Source organism: Dermacentor albipictus, chromosome 1 (assembly GCF_038994185.2).
Source record: "Dermacentor albipictus isolate Rhodes 1998 colony chromosome 1, USDA_Dalb.pri_finalv2, whole genome shotgun sequence".
Taxonomy (NCBI): Eukaryota; Metazoa; Arthropoda; class Arachnida; order Ixodida; family Ixodidae; genus Dermacentor; species Dermacentor albipictus.
The window spans coordinates 524,071,173-524,097,738 of NC_091821.1; the positions used below are offsets into that span (position 1 = coordinate 524,071,173).

The window sequence follows — 26,566 nt, forward strand, 5'->3', positions numbered from 1 at the left end:
TGTTTGTCCCGAGAGTAATTCGAGCAACATTTTTTTCAATATCGGGGCCAGGGTTAGTTTCCACATCACCGCACAATAGTAACAGCATTTTTAAGGAATTTATGAGCGAAAGAAACACATTTATGAGGACTGACAACCGACAGAGGTTCTCCAGACAACCGACAGAGGTTTACGCGGGTCGAGAAACTCGCAAAACGATTTCCAGCGTTGATTTTGCAGTACAGCAAGGCGATGCTGCATTTTCTTTTGAATGCCTCTGGCCTCTCTAAGGTCGTAGAATGATTTAGTCCGTCTGTACCATCGCTTCGCTCGCCGGCGGATTGCACGGAGGCTCTTATTCCCGAATCAAAATCTGTGTGTTTTTCTATTGGCCGAAATGAGCACATAGCATTCTGCATAGCATTGGTGATCTCAAGTTCTAGTGTGGACGAAGTGCCTTCGTGGCATGCGTCTTCCATGAGTGATTTAAACACGAGCCAATCGATTGCTTGTTTACAATTTGATGGAACGGATTTGGTGAGTCCTTTTATCTTCAGGTAGGTAGGAATGTGGTCGCTTCCGTGGGTTTCTATATCTGCGAACCAATGGACGCAGCGAGTGAGGCATCGCGAAACAAATGCTAAGTCTAAATAACTACTGTACGTCCGGCCGTGCAGAAACGTGGGACTGGCATCATTGAAACCACAAAGTTCATGGTCGCAAGCAAAGGACACGAGGTTTCTTCCTTTGGAATGTATCTTGTTGCTTCCCCAAAGTGAATGATGCGCGTTGAAGTCCCCAACAACAATCCATGTACCAGGTGTTGTATCTATAATGTCACTCAGTCTCTGCCTATCGAAACGACTTCATGGAGAAAGGTAAGCGCCCACTAAAGTAAACGCAAGGTTTTGTTTTTTCACGGTCAAACACACATACTGATTAGTGTCATGTGGCCGTACTGGATGAACAACGTAAGTCAGTTCACACCGTATGTGGATGTTCACTTGGCTAATGTCGGTACAAGTCGATGACACATGAGGTTCATAGCCTGAGATCCGGACGGGTTTCTGTAGTTTCGGTTCACAGACGACAACATTGGGGAATCGATTGGTGGAAACGCAATGGCGAAAATCACTGCGGGATTTCAGGCCACGGGCATTCCATTGCATAATAGATGCTTGCTTGACTTGTCTGAAGAATGGCTGACGCGGTCGAGCCATTGTGCTTGCTACTTGAGGCTCGCAAGAACCGGATCCAGGCCATCCAGCACTTGTAGTGCACGTCGAGCAGATGGCGTCTGCATGTCATTTATCAACGCGTGAATGACTTTCACTAGATATTTTATTATGGCAATTACTTGCTTGTCTTGACCTCGCACGTGATCTGTGCCCTCATTGGTTCGTCGGTAGTCCACCATCGACCCTTGTTGGGCTGGAGGGCTTGATGTCGGAAGGGCAGGCCAGTTGTTTGCAGTAGAGGTATTCGCTGCGTCATCAGACACCGTGTTGTTACTGTGGGTGAGCGCCTTGGGAGCACCAGCCTCAGGAAGTATCGTCTGTTTTGCGACGGTATCAGTATTTCTAGTAGACGAGGATCGTCTACGGTGTCGGCGGACACTACGCCATCGCACATTGGCGGCGGCCTCTCTGTGAGTTGAGTTGTGTCTTACCATTTGTTTTAGGACTTTCGGCTCTGTCTTGTGTCTCGGGCAGTCTTTCGAGAATGCTTCATGGGGACTGGAGCAATTGGCACACTTGAAGTGAGTCGCACGGCAAGCATCAGCGCTGTGCTGCTCAGAACATCTGGCGTACACGGACGAATTTTTGCATATGCCGCTGACATGCCCGATCTTCAAACAATTACGGCACTGAAGTGGTTTGGAACGAACGGTCGCACTGGATGACGAAAGAATCCAACATTCACGTGGGACGGCAAGCTACCTCCCTTGAAAGTTATCCTCACACAGCGTGAATCTCCTAGGCGACGTATTTCAATAATAGTTACATCTGCTGTGGCGGGTTTGACCAAAATAGGCAGATCGTTGTCGTCGACTGACTTATCGACATCACAAATCACACCTGATATAGTATTGCTGTTCTGTGGTATTATGGTGCGAACATTTATCTTGCCCATCATTCTCACTCTACTGAAGATATCCAATGCTGCTCTGTTCTTGACGTCAGCCGCGAGAATGTTCTTACGGGTGTTAACTCTCATATCCGTGATCTAATTTGGAAAAAGACCTTCTAGGCTTAGAGATATGGCTTGCCTGTTTAGCCGATTCAGGTTCTCGGTCGGCGTCTCGGGCAAGAAGAGGATGGTATGAGCCCTGTCATGGGCCTTTGCTGCCGCCGTCGTCCTTGTTGAAGACGAGGAGGCAGTGACAATTCTCCTCTTTCCTTTTTGCCTCACAACTGTCAAGTAGTCGCCATCATCCGACAGATCTTCTGAAGCAGAGTAGTACAGCAAGGTGTCCTTGCTGCCTGTGTCGCTCATCAGGATGATTGCGCTTCCTCGGAGCGCTCGACGCTATGACGTCGGTCTCCACCGGACGTCTAGCTGACTCCACTTCCATCGCCGAAGGTCTCGGAAGTGGCGCCTCCCGAAAACACGCAAAAATACTCGCAAAATGAGAGCAGTTGAAAACGGGGTTCCACACAAGAGTCACTTCTTCGTCTTCCTCCCTACACTATAAACATAAATCAGTCTGAATAGGGCTTTTTATTCTTTTATTACCTTATAAAACTCCACAACTCTATATATTTACTCCCTAACCATGAAATAAAAAAAAACATAAAACTAGGATTTTAGCGTTTTAATCGAATGACGGAGCAAAAAAAATATCCGAATTACATGATTCAACTCCATTTACAAAAGCAGTTTATTAAAGTGAGAACGTTGTGCCGTGAAAGAAAGTGAAAACGTATTTTCTCCGTGCTCTGTAAATATAACTTATAGCCGGTATATGTATGAGACGCGAAGCACAACCCATTTAAACTCCTCGTCACCAAATTTTACTTCATCGTAACTTACAAAAACAGCGCAAGAATACACATACACATAAAGAAGACACGAAAGACGCGGAAAGCTTGTCTGCGTATTTCATGTCTTCTTTATGTGTATGTGTCTTTTTTGCGTCGCTTTCGAATTTACAATCTCAGACCAACTAGCCCAATCGACTACGAGCAAGAATGTACTTAATAGACGAACGTGAATTCTTTCCCTACGCTCGTAGCTGTATAAAAATCGGTCGTTAATGCTTTAGTTTTTTTCCTCACGAGAAATCTCATACGTACAAGGAGTCAAGTAGAGGCTAATGCGGCAGTCGCATAAGCTGGGCACAGTCGTGTTAGTTGCGGCTCTGCAATCGTTTCTTCTTTCGTGCCCTTCCTCTCATGCATACTATTTGGACAATCAGCGGCCTTTTTTACAAGCATTTGGCGTCACTATATGACAGCAACAAACGAGAAGAGAGGGGGTTGACCGAGGGGCCCGATTTTTATTAGTCATTTCATGAGAAGCAAACAGACACTGACACCAAGGACAACATAGGGGAAATATACATGTGCTTAATAAATGAAATGAAGAAACGATATATTAATGGAAATTAAAGTGGATGAAAGAACAACTTGCCGCAGGTGTGAACCGAACCCACAACCTTCGCATTGCAGTTCCCACATGCGGCAAGTTGTTCTTTCATCCACTTTAATTTCCAATAATTTATCGTTTCTTCATTTCATTTATTAAGCACATGTATATTTCCCCTATGTTGTCCTTGGTGTCAGTGTTTGTTGGCTTCTTATATATGACAGTAACGACATCCATTCAATTCAGTTTTTGAACATCCGCCAGATGTTTGGAGCACGGACAAAAATCGTGAAAAAGCCTGATTGAGCCCGTGCACAGCATGTGTATAGCATGGCATACTGTGGCATCAACTTGATACACGCAGAGGTGAAAATCAATTTGCAGGAAATGCAAAAACTTCAAAAAAAGAACAATACAAGAACAATGCAAAGAGGCAAATATGTGCATAAAGAAAATCCATAAATATACAAAAACGTTGTAGAAAAGCCACTGGACCCTCCCTAGAGGGCCTGTTGTGTTAATGTGAAATAAATAAATATATAAATAAAAAATAATAAATACAAGTAGTGTTTCAACAAAAATAAAATGCGTGGTATGCATATATTGTTCTAGTTTGGTTTTTCTGTCTCTTAAGTGTTTGTCAACTTGGCGCTAAGAGCAGTTTACATTTTCTTCTGGAATAATTTAATATTGTTAGCGCTAATTGCTACGTTTTCTCAAATGACACGCTGCTTATATTTTCAAATCCAGTGCTTTTTCATTTTGCTCACGCTTCACACCTTGTACTCAGTCTTGTTCGCCGTGTATGTAACCACTTCTGCTTATGGCCTCTAACCAGAGGCTGGCAGTAATCTTGAAATAAGTAAATAAATAAATAAAACAATAGAGACCTATACATATGTGCTGCGTAGCTGGTTCAAATGGATCAATTCTATATCCATGCCATTTTTGGCCAACGCACTTAACAAGGTTGGTAATGTGTACTTTAGCACTTGCTTACCGTAGATCGTGCGGCATCTATCAACTTTCCATATTTCGGGATAGCGTGTGATGTATGTAGGGGAATTTTTCTGCAACCTCATCAGTGATTTTAGAAGGTAATTTTTCTTCGTTTCCAGGTTGTGCTGTCGAAGTACTCTGAAATTGTGCATACGTTGTCCGTTAACAAGCTTAAAGGGCCCCTGATACGGTTCGGACAAATTTTGTAGATGCGTAGGGTACAGCTCAAGTAGAAAATTCGCACCACAATTTAAGTGAAGCGTTACCTATTAGTGGAGCTACAAGCGATCACAAGTTACCCTCCTCCTTAGCCATGCTTTTCCTCCTCAACTCGTTCGCCGAGCGATCAATGCTAAGCTCCAGCTTCACTGGTTCTGTGTCACGATGCGACGTCACATCGTCCACGTCCGATTGTTTTGGAGCCCGCCCCCGCCCGCACGAAACCTCCCCGCTAGCCGCTTGGCCGTCGACCCCAAGCGAGAGCTATAGAAGAAGCGTGCGTTGCGAGCATTCTGTCGCAGCGCCGAACGTGTCTGGTATTCCGGTAACCACTACCTAGCTGAATGTTTCGGCGGAACGGTGGAAGCATAAACTCAACCTGATAAAGGAACTATAGCGTAGACGTACTTGAGCTGCCTGATCAGTCTGCACGGTCCAGTCACCCTTTGGCGCAGAGCTTAACCAGGCAAAAAGCTCATATGGCTCTAACCAAGTGTAAAACCTTTTAAACATTTACAAGAACAACGTGTTAACGAATACCCTCCTGTAAAAAATTTGCAACAGCAGCAAAGAAGGATACATTTTGTTAGTGCTACTGTGTCTGGTTGAGCTCTATGCCACCAGGTGGCTGCACCATGCAGACCATTCACATTTGCGCTGCTGTTCATCCCATGAAACGACACGCGAGGGACACGGCCAGGCCCTGTTCCCTTGAGCTTGCGTTTACCTTAATACCGGACTCGCGAAACGCTATTGCGTTAGTAATCTTCCAATGTAAAGCGACGGCCTTAATCGCGCAAATCCTCGCGCCGATCGGATAGCGCCAATCCCATGCGCTGCAGCCAGTCCGCTCATCTACTGCCTTGCAGAGGGACACGATGTCGCAGCTTGACATATTGCTATTCACTACGTTTGCACTCCACAACGCAACAAAGTCGAATCATAGCACTCGCGAAAAGACAGACCGACAGTGACGGCGGAGCTCTCGTCAAAAATGGAGCCCGTTGTAACACAAGCAGACGACACTTGATGTGTGCCGGAAGTGCTTAAGTGTATTGAAAAATTGTTCTTGCGCATTCCCTTTATGTTACTTTCTTTTTATAAAAACAAATTAACTAACATTCCAACTATTATGAAAATCATTTGTTTACCATAAAGCTGGAAAAATTATCGATCACGCGCCCTGGTCAGCCAATCGGATAGCTCGCCCCATTGACTTCATTAGGGTGATTTGTGTCATATGGGTAGGGGCGGTTTAAAATTCCTCCGAACAGTGTGCTACGATCAGCAGCGATGTGCATTTTTAAAAACTTATAAGAAATTACACGCTTTACACGGAGCATTTAGATGAGCCAATTAATGATCAAAAGGACCTACTCTAACGACTCAGTACGTTTGTAGAAAATCGTCAAAATTGTTTCAGGGTACCTTTAGGCTTGTTGAACATGTCCTCTCTGTGAGGCAGGTAAGGAGCTTCGAAAACAAGGCGTATTACACGCTTCTGAAGTAAAGAAGTTTCTTCATATTTTCTTTAGTTGTTTCCCAAACTAGTGTACCACACACTGTTAGCAAAAATGATCCGAGATGGGAGTAAATGATTTGTCCTCTAGCGCATTCCCTGATGGGAGGTAAATTTACTCCGGGTAGGCGGAGTAAAAGATTTACTCCGCTGCTGAACGGAGGTTGTGGAGGTACTTATGGGAGTATATGTTTACTTCCATCGCGGAGCTTCTGCGGGGAATTATGGGAATATATGTTTACCTCCATCGCGGAGCTTTTGCAGGGAACCATGGGAGTATAGGTTTACCTCCATAAAAGAGCTTTTGCAGGGAACTATGAGAGCAAATGTTTAGCTCCATCGCGGAGCTTTTTTAGGGAAATAGGGGAGTATATGTTTATCTCCATCAAGGAGCTTATACAGGGAATTATGGGAGCATGTGTTTACATCCATCACGGAGCTTTTGCAGGAAGCTATGGGAATACTTTTTTACTTTGATCACGGAAGTTTTAACGCAACAGCGTTAAGGAGCTCGTGTTGCACAAAAGCCGGTATCGTCGGCGTCGGCGGCGTTGGCCGCGAGCGATAAATTCCAGCAGACACTTCATGAATAAAAAATAACTTGCAAGATGGGCTGGGTGGGAAATCGAACCAGGGTCTCCGGAGTGTGAGACGGAGACGCTACCACTGAGCCACGAGTTTGATGCTTCAAAGCGGTACAAAAGCACCTCTAGTGAATGCGGTGTTGCCTTAGAAACGAGCTGTTTCTAAGGCTCAGGCGTGCGTCGCTTGCTCAGGCGCACATTTCGTTGCCGCGCCGAACGCTGCGTTGCTCGACGCTCACCGCATCCGATGCGGGGCGCGTAGTCGCTGCGCCGTTGCCCATTGTTTTACACCCCTTGGCGGGTCGACGGGAACGCTGTCGCATTCCACTCTTGAAGGCGAAGCTTAAGCGTCCTCCAATTTTTTCAGGAACATATGGGAGTGTCTGTTCACATGACTCGGCTAGTATGCCAATTTAAGAATTTTCAATATTGATTTTCCACACTGAGAAATACACAATATATTGGTTTGCAAGCTAGATGATGCAAACAAAAGTAAGCAGAGTAGTGCTTTGTAGAAAATAAATTTATTGCATAAGCAGAGGCAAGGAAGAAATGGACGATGCAAGCACAATCTCTCAACGGGTTTTTGATTCATTCTAGCCCATGTGTTATGTGCACAAACCAAACAGTAAGAATAGAAAGCAACTCATCCAGCTGCAGGTTTAAGCCAAGACCTTTAATATATAGGGTTTTACGTGCCAAAACCACTTTCTGATTATGAGGCACGCCGTAGTGGGGGACTCCGGAAATTTTGACCACCTGGGGTTCTTTAACGTGCACCTAAATCTAAGTACACGGGTGTTTTCGCATTTCGCCCCCATCGAAATGCGGCCGCCGTGGCCGGGATTCGATCCCGCGAAGCCAAGACCTTATGAAGTACATAAAATATACATGGAAATCAGCCACAAGTGCCTTAACAAGGCGCAATGCAGTCATTGTAGAAATAACATAGCTATAACAGTACATTCTCCGACAAATATAGAGTGTGGTACTACAAAAGGTAAAGAGGACATCATTTCTCATTGATATTGACATGTGCAAGAGTTAAAGGAGCAAAAAGTTGAGAAGACGCCAAAACACTTATTGCACTTCAAAATTAAATGACTAGGAAAATGAAAGTTCTGATAGGCACTAACAGAGCCATTTTTACTGTGACAAGCAGGCAGAGTGGACTAAATAAAGCAGAGTTCAGCTTTCCTTTTTTCCCCCATATTACCGAAAGGTAAACATTGTGGCTAAGAGATAGTCGTAAGGGATGGTAAAATGTTCATTGTATTGTACCCCGATTTTAAGAGTGGGTGAAAGTGCATCCCCTTAATAGCAGCACCGCCTCACGATTCCTTGCACAGACTGACTCTAGGAACTTTGACGCCGGTGAATCAAGTCCTTAGCTCCGAACATAGACCATGCCTAAATTTCTTAACACAATAACATTGAAAGAAAAAGCAGTCTGAAGAAAAGCAACAAAAGTGGCAGAATAATGACAAGTGGGCTTCTGATGGCCGTCATCCAAGCTTCCTTACTGATATTCCACCTGGACAATGCTGCTGGTGCAAGAAGGCTTACAGAGCCTCAGAACCACCGCCTGGGCTCACTTCTGACGATTAAAGGCAAAAAACAGGCAGTGCTGAAGACCGCATCATAAAAGAACATGTGGACTAGTTGAGATTACAACTTTTGGAAGCTTCATTCCATAACATCTTGGGAAGGATAAAAAGTAAAAAAAAATCTTTCAGAGAAGTGTGCCAATCTGAACCTAACGTTACCGCGCAAACACCTAAGACGAACCACAAAAAGACATGACACACACTGGCGCTTCATGTTGTTCGTCTTAGGTGTTTGCACTGTAACGTCAAGTTCAGAATTGTGTACCAACTAGGCCCAAATGAAGTTTTACTGTGCCAATTTGACAACATTATTATAAGAGATTTCTCACACCCTTTAGAGGAATAAGAGACCTGATTGCTGGCTCACAGCCTTGCTTACACACAGCAAGTGCTGCTGCGCTCGAGCATGGTCAAGGCTGTTTGTATTAGTGATAGCCTGCATGCAGACTAGGAGCAGCTTGGCATCTGATTTTACGGCAGCAGCCATACAAGGTCCTTGCTGACTTTTAACACAAAGCCAGTATAATAAAATGCGAGAAACAAAAATTATGAATTATTAAGAAACCGTGCAAATAAGCTATGTATTGAAACAAGGTACATGCAGGTACCTTTTATTTTATAATTGTTGATAATTATGTTTCAAAACAAGTTCAAGGCTCCGAACCAGCATTGAATTTACATTTAATGCAGCTGCATCCACAGTGTAGCTTTTCTTAACAGCATCACTTAAGTTTTTGGAAGCCTCAATGGCACTGCATATATTGCACATAAATAAAAACAGAATATAGACTGTAACCATTGGGAAACACCTCGTAACAGTGTCGCTGTAAGACAATGACACTGTAGATAATACACAACTAATAAGTATATAAAAGGTACATATAAGCAACGAAATAAAAAGTGCACTAATAGCAGAGAAGGGAGGCATGTTAAATATCACATTAAAATGGCATAAGGCATTTCAACATAATGCTGAGAACACTTGCGGTTTACGAGAATCATCAAGTGAAGCATGCAGAAAAGTTTTAGCCATGTTAGCCAATTCCACAGCCTTCAAGACCTACAATACCATAAACTAGAGTGTCTCAAGGTGTACACTCCTGGCCATTTGTGCAACTGAAGTCAAAGGAGTATGCTTCCATTCAAGCCGGGGTACTATCTCTTTTCCGGTTTGCACTGCACTCTTTTCATATGTTGAATACAAACCACCTTGGCAAGGAACAGTACCAACAGATGAGATAAAACAAAAGACAAACAGTGCTGACTGACACGTGGATATGGTTGCTGCCATGCTTTCCCTTTTCATGACTGTTTTAGGCTTGTAGCGCAGCTCGGAAGAGCAAAAAAGGAATAAGGTAGGGGTAATCAAAGGGAACGGGAAACAGAGTGAGCGCTAACTTCCGAGCTGCGCTACAAGCCTAAAACAGTCATGACATACCAACTCGCCCAAACTGCTACGCTTTTTCCCTTTTCACACTGTCACGAGCCACCGGCAGAGCATGTGTGATAATGTGGAGCAGACGACATTGGTCAGTGAAATGGAGAATGGATACATGAGGTGAGGAAGCATGTGAAGTGTCAGAGAAAAATTGAAGGAAAAGGGGAGGAAAACCAAGGAGCGTGCATTGCTGACATGAGTGAGAAGCAAGGCAGTCGCCTCTCTAGCTGTGCTTTGGAGATGGGAAGTAGTAGCTTGGGACCATGGACAGACGAGAGGACCTCCAAGAGTTGTCCAACAACAGCTTCCAAGACCTGACTACATCGCCATGAGTATGCTCTGCAACCCCGGCCCAACGCCACGCTGCCATAACCGGCTTTGTCCAGTGCCACAATCACCTGACCACGTCAGCCACACAATGCCCGACTAGTCCAGACTGCGTCCTGTGCAATACAAGTCTCGTAAGGGGGCTTGTCCTCGTCACTCACAATGAAGGTCTATGTCTACGCTATGTTGGCACTACCCAGGCTGAAATCTTGTACCACTTTCAAGGGGAGTATGGTAGCGCGATTCAAAGGCGGGACAAGAGAAGACACAAAGGGACACACACAGCGCTGTGTGTGTCCCTTTGTGTCTTCTCTTGTGCCGTCTTTGAATCACGCTACCATACTCCCCTTGAAGATGCATAACCAACAAGCCCACATTGCAACCCCCGTGATCTTGTACCACGCCATGCCGACGTTCACTGCTACTCTGACAGTCAGAACATCCAATTCTTGTGGACTGTGTCACTTGGCCAGTCAGACTATAAACATTAAACAGCTAATATCTCATTTGTTTTGATTATATACCTAGTTTTGTGAATATCTCTTGTGTACAGGGTTTATTTTGTGCGCACTTTGCTGTTCATTCGTTTTGGGTTATATTGTGTCTTGGGAAAAAATATTTAACATATTTGCATTGCGTCTCTATCCATTCCTGGAGCGCTGAAATTCGTGACAGTTGGCAAGCCTGTCAGGATTTCTTCTTCCTGCCGTGCCCTTTCACATGAGCAAGGGTCTCGCTTATGCCACGGATGTACGGTATTGAAGCCCGTTTTTTGGGGGGGTCCAGGGTGGGTGGGTACTGCGTGAGCCAGCTGGCATCCTACTGAGTCAATGAAGTACTCAGGGTGTCCCCAAGCCATCATGTCCCACTGCACAAGCGAATTGTCTGCCATGTGGTCTTCTGCTGTTGTGCACACATTTTTCACCCAACGAAGGAGAGACCAGGCAACAGACCTCTTGCGAAGCAGGGTGCACCAATGTGTAGTTGAAGTAGCGCCCTGTGTGAGTTAGCTTCCTAAACACCTCGAATAACAGGTTTGGCCCTTCGCGTGGCACAACGGTGTCCAAAAATGGCAGATGACCTTCACATTCCACTTCTATGGTGAACCTAATTTTCCTTGCATATTGTTTAGGTGAGCCGTGAAGAGGTCGAGGTTTAACTCAAGGTTTACTCATTTTCATCGACACCTAAGGTCTTCTTCAGATATGTCGACTGTTTCAGAGCTTTGCAACAACAGAATGTTCACCTCTTCACGGCTGACTTAAACAGTAATGCAAGCAGCAATTAAGTTCACCATAGAATCGGAATGTGAAGGCCAACTGTCATTCTTGGACAGCCTCGTGCAACGTAAAGGGCCAAACCTCTTATTCGAGGTGTTTAGGAAGCTAACTCACATGGGGCGCTACCTCAACTACACATTGGTGCACCCTGCTTCGCAAAAGAGGCCTGTTGTCTGCTCTCTCTCTTGTTGGGTGAAAAATGTGTCCACAACAGCAGAAAACCACATGGCAGACAATTCACTTGTGCACTGGGAATTGATGGCTTGTGGATACCCTGAGTTCTTCATTGACACAGTAGGGTGCCAGCTGGCTTGCGCAGTACCCAACCACCCTGGACCCCCCGAAAGATGGGCTTCAATACCATATGTACCCTGCATAAGCGAGGCCCTTGCATGCGTTGTGGTCATACGATGTGCAGGCTGTGCACATTGCAAAATTTAAACACGAGCTCATGCATGTGAAAGACCGTACGGAAAACGACAAGTTCCCAGGCGTAGTGTAGGGCCTTTGGTGTGCGAACTGTCAGTATGTCTACATCAAAGAAACCGGCAACTCCAACAAAAGACTTAAACAGCACAGGAATGATGTCCAGAAACGAAACTTTACATCGAATGCCCTGGCCGAGCACTGCGCAACTACGTCACAATTAGCTAGGAAAAATATCGCTCGATTGTTAAGGAATGAAATCATTTTGCGTGTCTTTATCTTGAATCTCTAATCATCCATGTCCATGTATGCCAAGTACCTTAATCGTGTTTTGAGCTGCAGATAACGCTACCTATTCTGCTGCTGGTTTCATTGTGAACAAGGCTCCCGTGGGAAGCGGAAACATAAATATATATTTTAAACCATTTTGGTTGCGTTTGCTTAGTCCTGGCATTTCGCATGGATGCCCCCACGACTTCAAATAATGAGGTTGACTGCATGCAAACATGTTTGCAATTACACGCTTACTTATTTCTCTCAGCATGTCTGCTAGGCTACGGTCAGGGGCACCACATCTCGAAAGATATGCATCAAGTGCATCTGGAAAATTAATCATTTCACTGTAATACATGTGTTGTTACAAACATTACACAAACAAATTTGAAACAATGTCGATGATACTGTCCACAGCTTCCAATTTATGAAGGCTCAATGCCGGCTTCTCAATGACATTGCAGTCGTTCAGAAGGCACCACCAAAGAGCCCCTGTGATGCTCCTATCCTGAGTGCCAGAACGCCCCACACCAGTTTCGCCGGTTCTTTGCAGAACAGAGTCCAAGCCATGGCACTAGAGCAGGTGCCACTCCTCATCAATGTTTACATTTCCTAGGTGTACCTGCAATAAAAGGGCAGAGACATATTAAGACTGCTTACGTGTAGGAACGTGAAAGCATCTTTAGTGAACCAGATGGCTGCAATGTGACGTGCACAATATGACACACACAGTAGGCACACTTTAAAGGGACTGACAACCGATTTTAAGGACCTAGTTCTTGGCACGACCCACAGCTCACCCTCAGTAGCATTTACATCTGCAACGGTTACTTCCAAAACGATATGGATATTATGCCATCATAGAAGTGTCCTTGTTTCTCACCCCAGGTTCTATTCCCACCCAGTCTGCCAAACTTTCTCATTAAAGCAGCTAATTTGCTTTGTTTACAGGAACCTGAGAAATCTGACATCAAGCATTTTTTATGCATTTTTATTGTTTGTGCAATCGGCCATTGGTTTTATGTCACTAACTGCTGGCAGCAAAAAGAAGTATGTCCAGTAGCATTAGTGTAGGGGCTCCACACAAAATTATACGGCTTATCTCTGTTTGAAAGCAATCTTTAAAGACTACACCAGCAATACATAACCAGTTTCAGTGAGCCCAAGTTGACATTCAGCTTTGTGAAGCGTAGAAAGTGGTACAGGTTGTACGGCATGGTGTTTTAGCACAAAAAACTGGAAAGAGAAAGGCTCTAAAGGACAGAAAAAAGGGAAAGATGGCGCCACACTCATTTGTTTATTAGACACGAAACTTGCTACATATATATGCGCACACTCTCGACATCAGGGGAAGAAAAGAGGAAGTGTCAGGTCTTTTTGTTTGCGTCAAACCCAACAATTTCTTTTTGCATCATATAACAAAACAGATGTTTGACTAACACACGCTTGACCAGTTATACGGATGTGACATGCCTCTAGCACTTCCTGCGCAGTTTTATCGCTACTCTTACCTAGGATTCTCACCACAGAAAAACGTGGCTTACAGTACAGCAGCACGGTATACAATACGCAGAAAAATGGGCGTTCACATGCGCTTTTAAATTGTTTGCATGTTCCCTCATTTAGTCGTTCACACAACGGCCAGTCTGCCCGATGTAGGTTTTCCTGTAACATAGCGGTATCTGATAAACCACAGCTGTGGAACACTTTTCCACGTAGCATTTTGCATGTTTGACTATATGTTTGCACTGCACATTCTATGATTCAGGGACATAGGCAAGACAGCTTGTTCGAGGAAGAAAACAACAGGTACCTCATACCTGTTCGCCGCCTTGAGGCTGTGGCTCATCCTGTGGTAATAAGGTGCCACCTGAGCCTTTCTTTGGGAATCGTGCTTACTTCCCTCACTCCCCTTCAGATTATTGTTACATCTGAGTTGCTGCAGCGAGGTTTCTGCCACTAGGTGATGACCGAATGAGGAAATCTGGAATTTAAATACTGCTGGACATGATGCTTGAAACTAGACAGAAACGTTATGTGGAAAAGCGGTCCACTGCCGTGGTTTACCAGACACTGCTATGTTATGGAAAACCTGTGTCGGGCAGATTGGCCAGTGTGTGAATGACCGAATGAGGGAACAAAAACAATTTAAAAAAGGGTATGAACACCCATCTCTCTCCACATTGCAAATCGTGCTCCTGTAAGCCACGTTTTCCTGAGGTGAGAATCCCAGGTAAGAGTAGAGATACAACCTCGCGGGAACTACTAGAGGCATATCACATTCGGATCAGTGGTCAAGCATGTGTTAGTCAAACATATGTTTTTATATGATGTGGAAATGAAAATGTTGGGTTTCACACGAACAACATGACCTATCACTGTTTTTGCTGCCCCTGATGTCAAGAGTGTGCGCAATATATATGTAGCAAGTTTTGTGCCTAATAAACAGTTTGAGTGTAGTGCCATCTTTCTTTCCCTTCTTTCTGTCCTTTCGTATCTTTCGTTTTGCAGTTTGTTGCACTACAACAGCATGGCATTTAGCAAAGTCGAACTCGCTTAAGAGAAAGTTACTGTGGTGTTGTACAGGTTGTACCAGCCAATCAGAAGAGCTCTCTTAGTTTCCGCCTCTGATCACCCTCTAAACAATTAGTGATAGGCAAAATACAGCTTGTATATCTACAACTCTTGGCTTGTGCTGTTAGGCTATCATTACATAAACTATAAATGCAGAAGTACATATTAGCATGCTTTATGAAAAGCCAGAGTAGTAGTATACTGACTGGACGTGACATAAATGGTAAGGATGTTCTGGCTGGAAACATTTTGAGTTTATCAACACTGACTGATGAGTAACTGAGAAAGTTGGTGCATGTTCATGTTTAACTTTTGCGTACAGAACAAGGGACAGAAGAGAGACCACGGGGCACAAAAGCTACCAATTCAATGTTTAAATGTTTATTTTATGGGAAGAAATAAAGAAATTATTTACACTGCATGTGCACTTGTACTGCACAAACGTTCTTTTAGAATGAGGGCAAATGTTGCATAACAAATAGAATTAGAAAGCACAGAGTGATTGATATTCTGTGTCATTTAGAGAGCGTTCCTCATTTTCATGCAATAATAATGAGAGCGGACTGACACGTGCCAGTATTTAAGTGGTATTCCTTACTGATTTTGTTGGCCATTCAGTTACCAGAGGTGAACAAAACAGATGAACAATCTAAATCTGATGCATAGCACCAGTCATGTCAATGCATTGTCATGTGGGACATATGGTGCTCTCCTGGGTGCATGTTGAGGCACCAGCCAGTCTGCCCAATGTACATTTGACCAAATATACAGATCATCAAAGGAATAGACTACACTACTGCTAACGGACGCAAGACAAATTTGGTGGTATCTTTAACTAAGCAAGCCTCCCTAGCCTGGTTGCCTTTATCAATTCTCTTGTAGACTGCTTGCTAGGGATACACATTTGTACACACATACATATGTATACACATGCACAACAGTACACAAGTGAATTGAGAAAGGCGAGCAGGCAAACGAGGTTTGCTTCGTTAAAGCAAGTTTGTCTAGTGTCTGTGAGAGGCAGTGTACTGTATTCCTTTCACATGTGGTCAAATGTACACAGGGCAGACTGGCCATAGCTAAATGTGCCAAATGTGTGCCAAAGAAATCACCAGTATGCTCGTCCAACTAGGACGTACATTGCCGCGATAGGGCCTCAGGCTAAATTAAGATCGTTCATCTGTTTCCACCCACGGTGAAGAATTGACGAGAGAAATCAGTGAGGCGTACCATATAAATAAAACGTGTGAGCCAGCCTTTATTGTCAATGCAAAAAAAGCGTCCTTTCTAGATGACAAGCAATAGAAATTATTCTGCACATATTTACTTTTCTTTTTATGCAAATACTGTTTATCGTGGTTTAATGCCTTTATATCACAACTTACATCTCCCCTCTGAAAGAACTTGTGCACAATATAAGCACATATCCAGTGATATTGTTATTTTTAATCCTTCCATGAAACTAAAGAGACAGTTGTTAGCAGCAGTCATGTTGTATGGTCTCCCTTACCTCCCTGTGCAAATTCTGTCCTGAAAGGTTACATGAACTGAACGGCAAACTCATAAGGACACTACAAATTTCAACTAGTGAACACAGCTGGTTCTCAGAAAATGCACGAATACGGTGATAGGTATGTGTTCGCATAGTATAGCCCGCTAACTTCGACACTACTGCAATACTTCAGCTGTCACACGACTACAGTGCTTAAGAGACCACAGAAGTGTAAGTACACAACAAAAACCAGGTGCATCAACCATAAATTTGACTTCAGCAAACACAACATAGGCTGTTTCGTGTGGCTAAAACACTAGCTAATATGTAGAAAGTATATGCACAGGTATACTTAGCTATAGATGCTCGCCCATCCAACTTAAATACTTGTGAGTTGCTGTGCATATGATACTTGCTCTAGACACTGGTGGTTACAACAAAGATACGTTTAGAATGAGATAAAATGCTTTCATCTGCCCAGTAATCGAAGTTTTACTGATAGCATTATAATTTAGACTTGCTGGTTGAAGATATTCTGACCTCAACAGCACCAAGCAGACTCATTAGAAAAATGCCCACTGTGCTGACCAAATACATAGTGTGAAACAGAACACATGAAAAGGGACCCCAAGCATTAGAAATTATTCATGACAGCTGTTGAATTAGGGCTTGTTGGTTGATTATCACTATTAAAATTACAGAAGTGCCAATCGGAATGTTCTATGTGGTGGAGTTGAAATTCAATTCATTCCATGAGCAACAACAAGCAAATGCTACAGCAAAAGCAACCAGACAATTGAGCACTATGTACAAAATAGTGCTCTTTAATGATTGAGCATCAATACACGGATCTATCAGCTAACTATGTGATCTATGCTGTGCTTACTTAAGGTGAAAAATAATGTAACTGGACATAGACTCTTAACTGCTACAATGCCTACTTGCATGAAGGGGCGTAGCTTGCCAAACTTTTTTTAATGGGAGAGAAAAAAATCAAACTTACTAGAAAACACCTCAGTACTGCAGTAACGTCATCAATACTTCGTTTGGGAGAGTTGGTTTATCTCTAAACATATGGGTAACAGCACAAACAGACCACAAGAAGGCAGACATGTACACACAGCGCTAACTAACAACCGATTTTATTGGCAAGGATAGCACACCTTGCGTGTCTCAGCACACCTTGTAGGGTGTCTCACATAACTTGAGTCAATAATTTTTTAAAAAATGAAAGGCACGTTGGAAGCGAACTGAACCGAATGCATACTATTCGCAATAGCCTATAGTAACTGCTACAATCCTTTGTTTTCCCCATCACTCACCAAATATTCAAATTTATTTACCCAACTCTTTAATTATTGGCTGAGGGCCCCAAGTATGGCACACAGATTTGTAGAGCCCGTTCAGAAACCACCGATCGAGTTGTTTGCTTTACGATATGTCTCACATAGTCATTTCTTCTGAGTTGCAAAGAAAGCCCGCGAAATATGAAACAAGGCCCGTGACAGAGTGCCAGCGCAATGGTATTGTGCTCTTCTCAAGCGTGCCTTCGGTGAACAAGGTAAGCTCCCGTCGGATGATGGCGAAAATGCATGCTGCAGGCGGAGCGGTGCCAATGAGATAAAGAATTCCCTGCCACTTTCTCGTCACCAGCATGCTCCATCACGTGGCCTTCTTCATATTTCATGGGCTTTCTTTGTAACCCGGAAAAAGGGACTACATGAGGCATTTAGTAAAGGACAGAACTCGATCGGTGGTTTCTGAAGGTGCTCTACAAATCTGCGTACCATACTTGGGGTTCTCAGCCAATAACTAAAAGTTCTGTAATTAAACTTATTTAATTAGCAAGTTATGGGGAAAACAAAAAAAATTGTCTGAGTTACTATAGGCTATTCCGAATAGTATGGGTTTCGTTCAATTCCCTTCACACGCGCCTTTCATTTTTAAATTCTTGGCTCACGTTATGTGGGACACCCTGTATATGCCAGAGTGAAGCAAGGGAAATGAAAGGGAAAATCATGTCGAGGGTGACAGCGTGCCAAGTTCACAAGCGCAATGGAGCCAACCAAACACAACAAAACGCAAACAATAATTTTTCTTTTCCTTTGCAATTTGAAGCCCCGATAGCCGCACCCAGAAGATCAGATTCAGCATCAAAGAGAGCAAAGTGTGGGGTGCTAAAACAGTTGCTACCGAATTTTATAACGTGGAAGGCTTTTAAACTGATGCGCGCAGTCTTGTCACTGCTCTTTCCTAGAATCGTCATGACTTTCAACTGGGCCACACAATCCGTATACTTGCTAACGTGTGCAACTAAATGTGCATATTTCTCATCTAGTGTTTTTTTTCAGTTTTTGAGGGTGTTCCCCTGAACGGTCATTGATACAGCAAGCAATTTCACGGACAGAAAACATCCCACATGACATGGGGATGCAAGACACCACTCCAGTGGAACATTTTACTAACGGTGGTTGGTGGTTCTTCTGGCATTACATATACATTGACACAACTTTCCCAGCTTATTTCAGGCATAAAAACAAATTGGCACACCGTGCCTACTTGCCACCTTAAGATTGTGGGAAAGTTTGTGGATGTAAGGGAGCACCTCCGTTTTAGGTGCCTTCAGTTGATCCTCAACCATTGTACTTCCACATCCACACTTGAACTTTTCAAGGAGGACTTTTGAAGTGGCAGTCAAGACCAAGATGGGGAACCCTGCAGCTGAAAGACGGCTTACCTGATTATGAAAACTGAGCTTAATCTGATGTGGGCACGATTTTTGGAGAGCCTATTCCTTATGCAACGCTTGTATACTTCTCTTAATTGTCTTGGAGTGCGCCGAGTGAAAGGGCAGCAATTCCTTAGCCCGTGGGTTGGAGGCCCAGCCAACATGTCCATCAGTGAACGTGATTTTTAGGTATAAAACCTAAAATTGAAAGGTCCGGGAGTTCAAGGATGAAAGGCAACTCACGTCCATGTTTGCTAAATATAGATAACACTTTGCCTACTGTAGAGGGGTAGGTGAAGGTGGGCTGCTGTTTATAGAAGCACCAAATAAGTGTCAACATGCCTAAAAATTTTAAAAACTGGCCCCCCATTGAACACTTGTTCCAGTGTGTTGTCCACCTTGACCTGAAAAATGCCATAAAGAATAGGGGCTACGCAAGATCCTATGCAGATGCCATCGCACTGCAAAAACAGCTGCTTGTCAAATACAATAAAAGTCGAGTTCGAATAAAACTGCAATAAAGATGGAAAATTATGAACGGCCAAACCAACGGTGTTCTGGAAGGATACATCGCCGTTATCTTCTATGCACTCTTTGTCACATGCTAGCAGTTGATTCTGTGGAACAGAATAAAACAGCTCCAGCACATCTTCCGAAAGACCGAAACCAACATGATCACTTCCCTCTAAGAACTGTACTACTGCGACTGATTTCTTTACAAGTAATGGGTCGTTTAAAGCTAGCGCCTTGAGCTTCTTTAGCAAAAACTGGCTAACACACTTCTGCCACGATCCCTGTTCACTCACAATAGTGCTAAATGGAACTTTGGACTTATGTGTCTTGGCTCTGAAAACCCCCCTGAAACTGTTCCCTCTGCTGTTAGATATGTCCCTGGCAAACTTTGCAAGGTGTAATTGCTTACAAAACTCAACGAACTTAATTTTTCCTCGCACTTCACTTTTCTCTCCAGGGACACAGTTCTTCTTAGCCGCTACCAAAAATTTTTCATTGTAAATTCCCTTGGTAATCGTAAGCGATTCCGTCTGTCCTGGTGCCGAGGTTACCCATCTTGGCATCGAATCATGACGTCTTCTTCTATCTTATTATAATATGATGTGGGAGACAGGAAATGTTCCAGATTCTTGGAAATGCAGTCGCGTTGTAGGCCTGCTTAAACCGGGGAAATACCCTAACGAGCTCTCCTCCTACAGACCGATCGCCTTAGCCAGTTGCGTCTGAGCCAATGTCAGTGCCATGGGCGACGTCCATATACCAGAGAAGATTCTGCAACCTCTGCAGAAAGGATCCAAATTTGGGGTCCAAGCTGATGTTCCTGCTCATGATATCACTGCAATGAATCAAAAAGTGGCCACTCAGGAAAAGATGATAATCGGGACAGCTGCCTTCTTGAAGGTACTGACTGCCTGCGAAAGTTTGCTCCGAAAACCCCGGAGTAGTACCGTACTAGATTGTTGAATGACATCTCTTCCTTTAAGAGTAACAACCTGATGCTTATGCAAGCTGACAAACAGGGTGGGTTCATTGTTTTACCTAAGGGAATTTACAATGAAAAAGGTTTGCTAGCGGCTAATAAGAACTTTGACCTCGGAGAGAAAAGTGAAGTGCAAGTAAAAACCAAGTTCGTTGAGTTTTGTAAGCAATTAGACCTCAAAAAGTTTGCCAGGGACATATCTAACAGCAGAGGGAACAGTTTGAGGGGGTTTTTCACAGCCAAGACACATAAGCCCGAAGTTCCATTTAGCACTATTTTTAGTGAAGAGGGATCGTGGCCGAAGTGTGTTTGCCAGTTTTTGCTAAGAAGCTCAAGACGCTAGCTTTGAACGATCCATTTCTTCTAAAGCAATCAGTCGCAGTAGTAGATTTAAGAGGGAAATGATCATGTTGGTTTCGGTTTTTCAGCAGACGTGCAGGACTTGCTTCATTCCGTTCCGCAGGATCAACTGCTAGCGTGTGTCAAAGACTGCATTGAAAATGGCGACGTATCCTTCCAGAACACTGTCGGTTTGTCTGTTCATAACTTTCTATCATTATTGCAGTTTCATTTGAACTCTACTTCTATTGCGGTAATAGTTCTGCGGAAACCCGCAAGGTGAAGGTAAGTAATTATTTATGGGAAAATTAGAAATTAGACATCCGCCAAAGCAGTAGGGTAGCAGATGTCAATCGTAGCAAATATTTGCTACGATTGACATCTGCTACCCTACTACCTGCTAGCCACCGGGTTAGCTCAGCTGGTTGAGTGGCTGCCCTGGAAAGGCAGTGGTCCTGGGTTCGAGTACCGGACTAGGACGAATTTTTCAACTGCGAGGCTTTTCTTTAAGGAACCCGCATGGGTTTCCTTTGTAGCAATTGCTACGATATGGTGGATACCTCATTTTCTCTAAATTAACTACATTTATTGTATTTGACGAGTAGTCATTTCTGCAGCGCGATGGCATCTGCATAGGCTCGTGCGTAGCCCCTATTCTTTCTGACATTTTTCTGGCCAAGGTGGAAAATGCACTGGAACAGATGTTTAATGGATGCCGGTTTTAAAATTTTTAGGTATATTGAGAATGTTTTAGTGCTTTTAAAAAAGCAGCCCACCTTCCCCTACCCCTCTACATTAGGCAAAATATTTTCTATTTTTAGCAAACATGGGCATTGGTTGCGTTTCACCCATGAACTCCCGTGCCTTTCAAGTTTACAGTTTTTAGACCTAGAAATCAGGTTCTGTGATGGACATGTTTGCTGGGGCTACTACCGACGAGCTAAGAAGGAGTTGCTGCCCTTTGACTCGGCACACTCTAAGACAATTAAAAGAGGTATAGCGGTGTTGCGTATGGCATCAGCTCTCCAAAAATTGTGCCCACATCAGATTAAGACCACGTTTAATAATCAGGCAAGCCACCTTTGGCTGCAGGTTCCCCGTCTTGGTCTTGACTGCCGTTTCTGAAATCCTACTTCCAAAATTCAAGTGAGGATCAGGAAGTACAATGGCTGAGGATCAATGGAAGGCACGTAAGACAGAGGTGGTCCCTTACATTAATAAATTTTCCCACAATCTTAAGAAGGTGGCAAGTGGGCATGGTGTGCCAGTTTGTTCCTCTGCCCCAATTAATCTGGGAAAGTTGTGGCCACATATCTGTAATGCCAGAAAACGTGGATGCCAGAAGAACCACCAACCGCCGTTAGTAAAATGTTCCACTGGAGTGGTGTATTGCATCCCCATGTCATGTGGGGTGGTTTATGTCGGCGAAACTGGTCGCTGTGTCAATGACCATTTAGGGGAACACACTCAAAAAGTGAAAAAAAGAAGCAACGAGATGATAAATATGCACATTTAGTTGCGAACGTTAGCAAGCATACGGATTGGGTGGCCTGGTTGAAAGAGATGATTCTAGGAAAGGGCAGTGACGAGACCGCACGCATCAGTTTAGAAGCCTACCACATTAGAAAATTTGGTAGCAGGTGCTTTAGCACACCTTCTCTTGCTCTCTTTGATGCTGAATTTGATCTTCTGCATGTGGCTACCGGGGCTTCAGATGGCTAAGAAAAATAATTGTTTGCATATTGTCGCGCTTGGTTGGCTGTATCTTGCTTTAAGTGGTTAGCACGCTATCACCCTTGACATGTTATCCCCTTCATTTCCTTTGCTTCACTGGCATATATAAGGTTGCTATCCTTGCCAATAAAACCAGTTGTTTGCCAGCACTGTGTGTATGTGTCCCCTTTCTAGTGATCATGATTGTGCTGTTACCCATATGTTAGAGCTGGTAACTGCAGCACAGTGAATAATGACCTTCATGTATCATTTCAAAAAGTTCACGCTCATCAAATGAGTATTTGCCAGTGGCAGTTATTCTGCCATTGGCAAATAAAATGCCATCTCCATCAAGCCACCCTCTGTGACAAGTTAAAAAAATCAAATTTTTTTTTGAAAGATCGAATGAAGGTGCGCTAACACGAGCATTCCCCAAACTAGCGATCTTCGCCGCTTCAATAATCTGTGTTAGCACGCCCCTTCAATCGATCTTTCAAAAAAAGAATTAGATTTTTTAAACGTCACAGAGGGTGGCTTGACGGAGATGGCATTTTAATCTTGCAATTACAAAAACTTTTTTGGCTATGCATGGTCACTTTTTCATCTTTGATATCATCTTAACTTTCCATTACACATGTCTCGTTGCTGTCTCATTTGATTAGAAACCAGTACATACGCGCATGCGTACGCTGTTGTCTGTTGCCTATATATATGTGTACCGCTTCGTAGAATAAAACATTTGTTGGAAGTTAGCGCTGTATCCGCGTCGTACCTGTCTCTCACCCCTTTTTGTGCGCCAAAAACCTAAAAGTTATGGAATACCAACATGCCACAAACCTACGCTCTTTTAAAAATAATAAAGGGAAAATCAGACAGCATTTGTCAGCTGTTGACATATTTGACTTCGCCCTACCATTTCCTAGCCGCCTCGTTAGCTTAGATGGTAGAGCGGCTGCCCCGGAAAAGCGGAGGTCCCAGGTTCAAGTCCCGGACCATGACGAATTTTTCTTGAACTTCGAGGGTTTTCTTTCGAGGAAGCCGTACAGGTTTCCTTTGTAGCAGTTGCAACGAATGGGTGGATGTCCGATTTTCCCTTAATTACTTCTCTCCACCTTGCGGGTTTCCGCAAGAACTATTCCGTCCAACAAAAATGAAATTTAAATTGCATCCAAGCAATTGATGCAAGAAAAAATACTTAACATCAGGACATGTTAGATCTAGTTTTATATAGAAAACAATATGTGCATAACAGCTATGAAAACAAATAAGCAGCAAGTTGCAAAAATACTTAGCCTACTTAGTAAGCTGTGTTGAGTAATATGTTAATAAAGTTATTCACGAATAATACCGAGGTCCTACTCTTTGGAACACATACACACCATGCATACCTGAACCAAGCAATCAGATTACACACTGCGCTATGGCAGTCATCCGAGGTTTCCCTGCATTTCTGCTGGCTCCTCCATTATGTGGACACTGGTGTGGGTTACGGCCTCGCCACTACAAAATAAGTTCGCAGTCAATTTATAGCAGTGGCACATTAAAGCTGTCACAGTGTGAACACATGCAAGGAGCATCTAAAAATAGTCACGAAAATAATGTTTGCTATAATGAAGGGTGGCAACAGAGGGACCCCTTCATCACCGTGAAATTTTTGACACGCACACAGCAGCAACACATTACAAAGAAATCTTTGTTTACATACCAATTCAATTTTTTCATGACTTAGTATAAGCAACTGTCTCGTGTCATGTTTAGTTATGCATAAGTTATGTCAACACATCTTGTCCTAAAAATTTTTATTAAGCTGTACCAGTTGCAAGCTTTGACTGCTTACGTTTTTTTTTTTCTAAAACTACTCGTAAATTCCGAACCGCGTAAGCAGAGATTATTTACAACGTAGAAGCATATATACGCGAGGAAACGTAATTGCAGTTAGAATCTGTCAAGATGCAGATGAGCGTTGTTATGCAACTTAAGCAGAAAAGCGGGAGCTCACGCACAGGCGCACAGGATGAACACGATTATTTCCGAACGTAATCTTTCTCAACGGAAGAAAACGCTTATAATCATTTTCAATTTCGCATTAAGACAATAAACTTGCCTAGCTAAGTTCTGACAACCAGCGCTCAGCAAGCATCAGCATGGGTTCCACAGTTGCCGTGGCAGTTCTATTGGTTCTATTTTACGCTCGTGCACTCTGTGCACGCACGAGAAGCACGCACAATACACGTGTAGTTAGCACGCACGATTACTTACCTTTTGAATGGTACGACGCGGTCGAAAAGCGCTCTCCAAGTTGCCGGTGCTGCGTCGACACCCAGCCTACACGCTGTTACGTAGTGGACGAGCTGAGGCACGCTAATAATACACATTATTTCGTTGCGACGTCCAGCGAACTTCCCACAACCAGACACAAAAGAGAACGCACTCCAGGGCATGAAAATCGTTGGTAGCCATTTGCCTGGCACGCCACGTATATGGCGAGTTTTCAGAGAGACACAAGCTATCTTCTGGCACTTCTGTGTTCGCGAACTAAGTCCCATTTCGTTACACCAAACACACAACAACACGATTAGACAAACACGTCACAACGGCTCGCGCAACCGACCGGTGACCGGCAGTTGCAAAATAGAGAGCAGTGTAGACGAATGAATGCTATGAGCGTCTCCTTTGAAACAGGTTGGTGGGTTGCGCCACCAACCGATCGCATGAGGCGAGCGTCATTTGTAGACCTGTGCGGTTGTGTGGCCCCCGTGATACCTTAATATTAAACAGTACGCACTCATTTTGTGCTGTATTGCGCCCAACTAGGTATAGTTGTGAGACAAAAAAAAAACAACAACATTGAAGCGTCTATATTGCACGCTGTACTTCACTGTAGAAAAAAACTTTATGGCGTATTTTCGATTTTGAACAACTTCTGCCGTATGCAGCCAGCAAAAGTATGGCCTCCGAGATCCGCACTTCAAGTCAGCTGTATTGAAGTTTTTTCATGACGTTATGAGCTCCTGCCCGTGCTACGTGCGTTGTCACTTCGTTTTAAATAACTTTCTGCTGTCGTCAACATCAACTGTAGCCTCAGGAATTGTTGACACGATATCAGATGTACGTTTGTGCAGCGTGCGATGTTTCCGTGCATGTTGTAACTGTTTCAGTCGGAAAGCATCAAATCTACCAGGCTTCATCACTCGTGTAGCGCAGGTTACACCGGTGTCGTCCGCATCTGCTTTCGTGCCGGTGTGTTCAATGTGCGCGAGTTGCGCGCCTGTCGCCCGTGCCTTCTGTGTTTATCGTGCGACTCACGAACATTCCTCAGAAAAAAACACATATCTCTGCAGCGTACATGTGTCCTACATGGTGTGTGCTAGAAATGTGCGGTGGTGTACGATGTTTTTGCAGCCAAGTGGCTGCAGTGCGTTCCAGCGAATAAACGCGATTACCTAGTGCTTCCTCGTTATCTTTGTGATTTACCTGCATCTGCGATAGAACCCACGAGGCGTTTGCATGACCTTGCATTGTGATTGTGGAATTTTGTGTTTTGTTTGCCTTCTTCAATGAGTGGTGAGGCTTATAGCGCGTTAAAAAGACAAGGACGAAGGTGAGACGTGACACACACAGGCTGTGTCACGTCTCACCTTCGTCCTTGTCTTTTTAACGCGCTATAAGCCTCACGATGTCTTACCAACAAGCCCAAATCACTGCTTTATAGCATTTCAATGAGTGGCCTTTTATAGACGTTCTTGCTTGATAATAAAGAAAACAAATATCTGTAATGGGGCTGAAATAATCCGGCTTTTTATTCCTTGAAAATTGGCGTGAGTGGAAATTTTAAAAGATAATACCAATCCAGCTCTGGACATCGAGCTGTAAAGCAAAATATCTAAACTTGTTACAGTATGCGAATCTTGCTATGATGTGTCAATATCTCTAGCATGTTCTCAGTGCTGAGGGCTGTGAACTATGTTAAAGGCAAATGTAATTGTTTA

At 43.7% G+C, this 26,566-nt stretch overlaps 1 protein-coding gene and 1 long non-coding RNA gene across 5 annotated transcripts in view; both read right to left on the reverse strand.

Moving 5' to 3' along the window:
- The window catches only part of LOC135908158 (cholinesterase-like), an 828,064-nt gene that overhangs the window by 15,762 nt on the left and 785,736 nt on the right, over window positions 1-26,566 (reverse strand). The gene's annotated exons all lie outside the window — the stretch shown is intronic.
- On the reverse strand, window positions 12,533-25,136 carry LOC139059989 (uncharacterized). Its single transcript, XR_011514545.1, has 3 exons — window positions 24,837-25,136; window positions 23,966-24,077; window positions 12,533-12,861 (listed from the first exon to the last, which is right to left on the reverse strand). It is a non-coding gene; the product is annotated as an uncharacterized lncRNA (long non-coding RNA).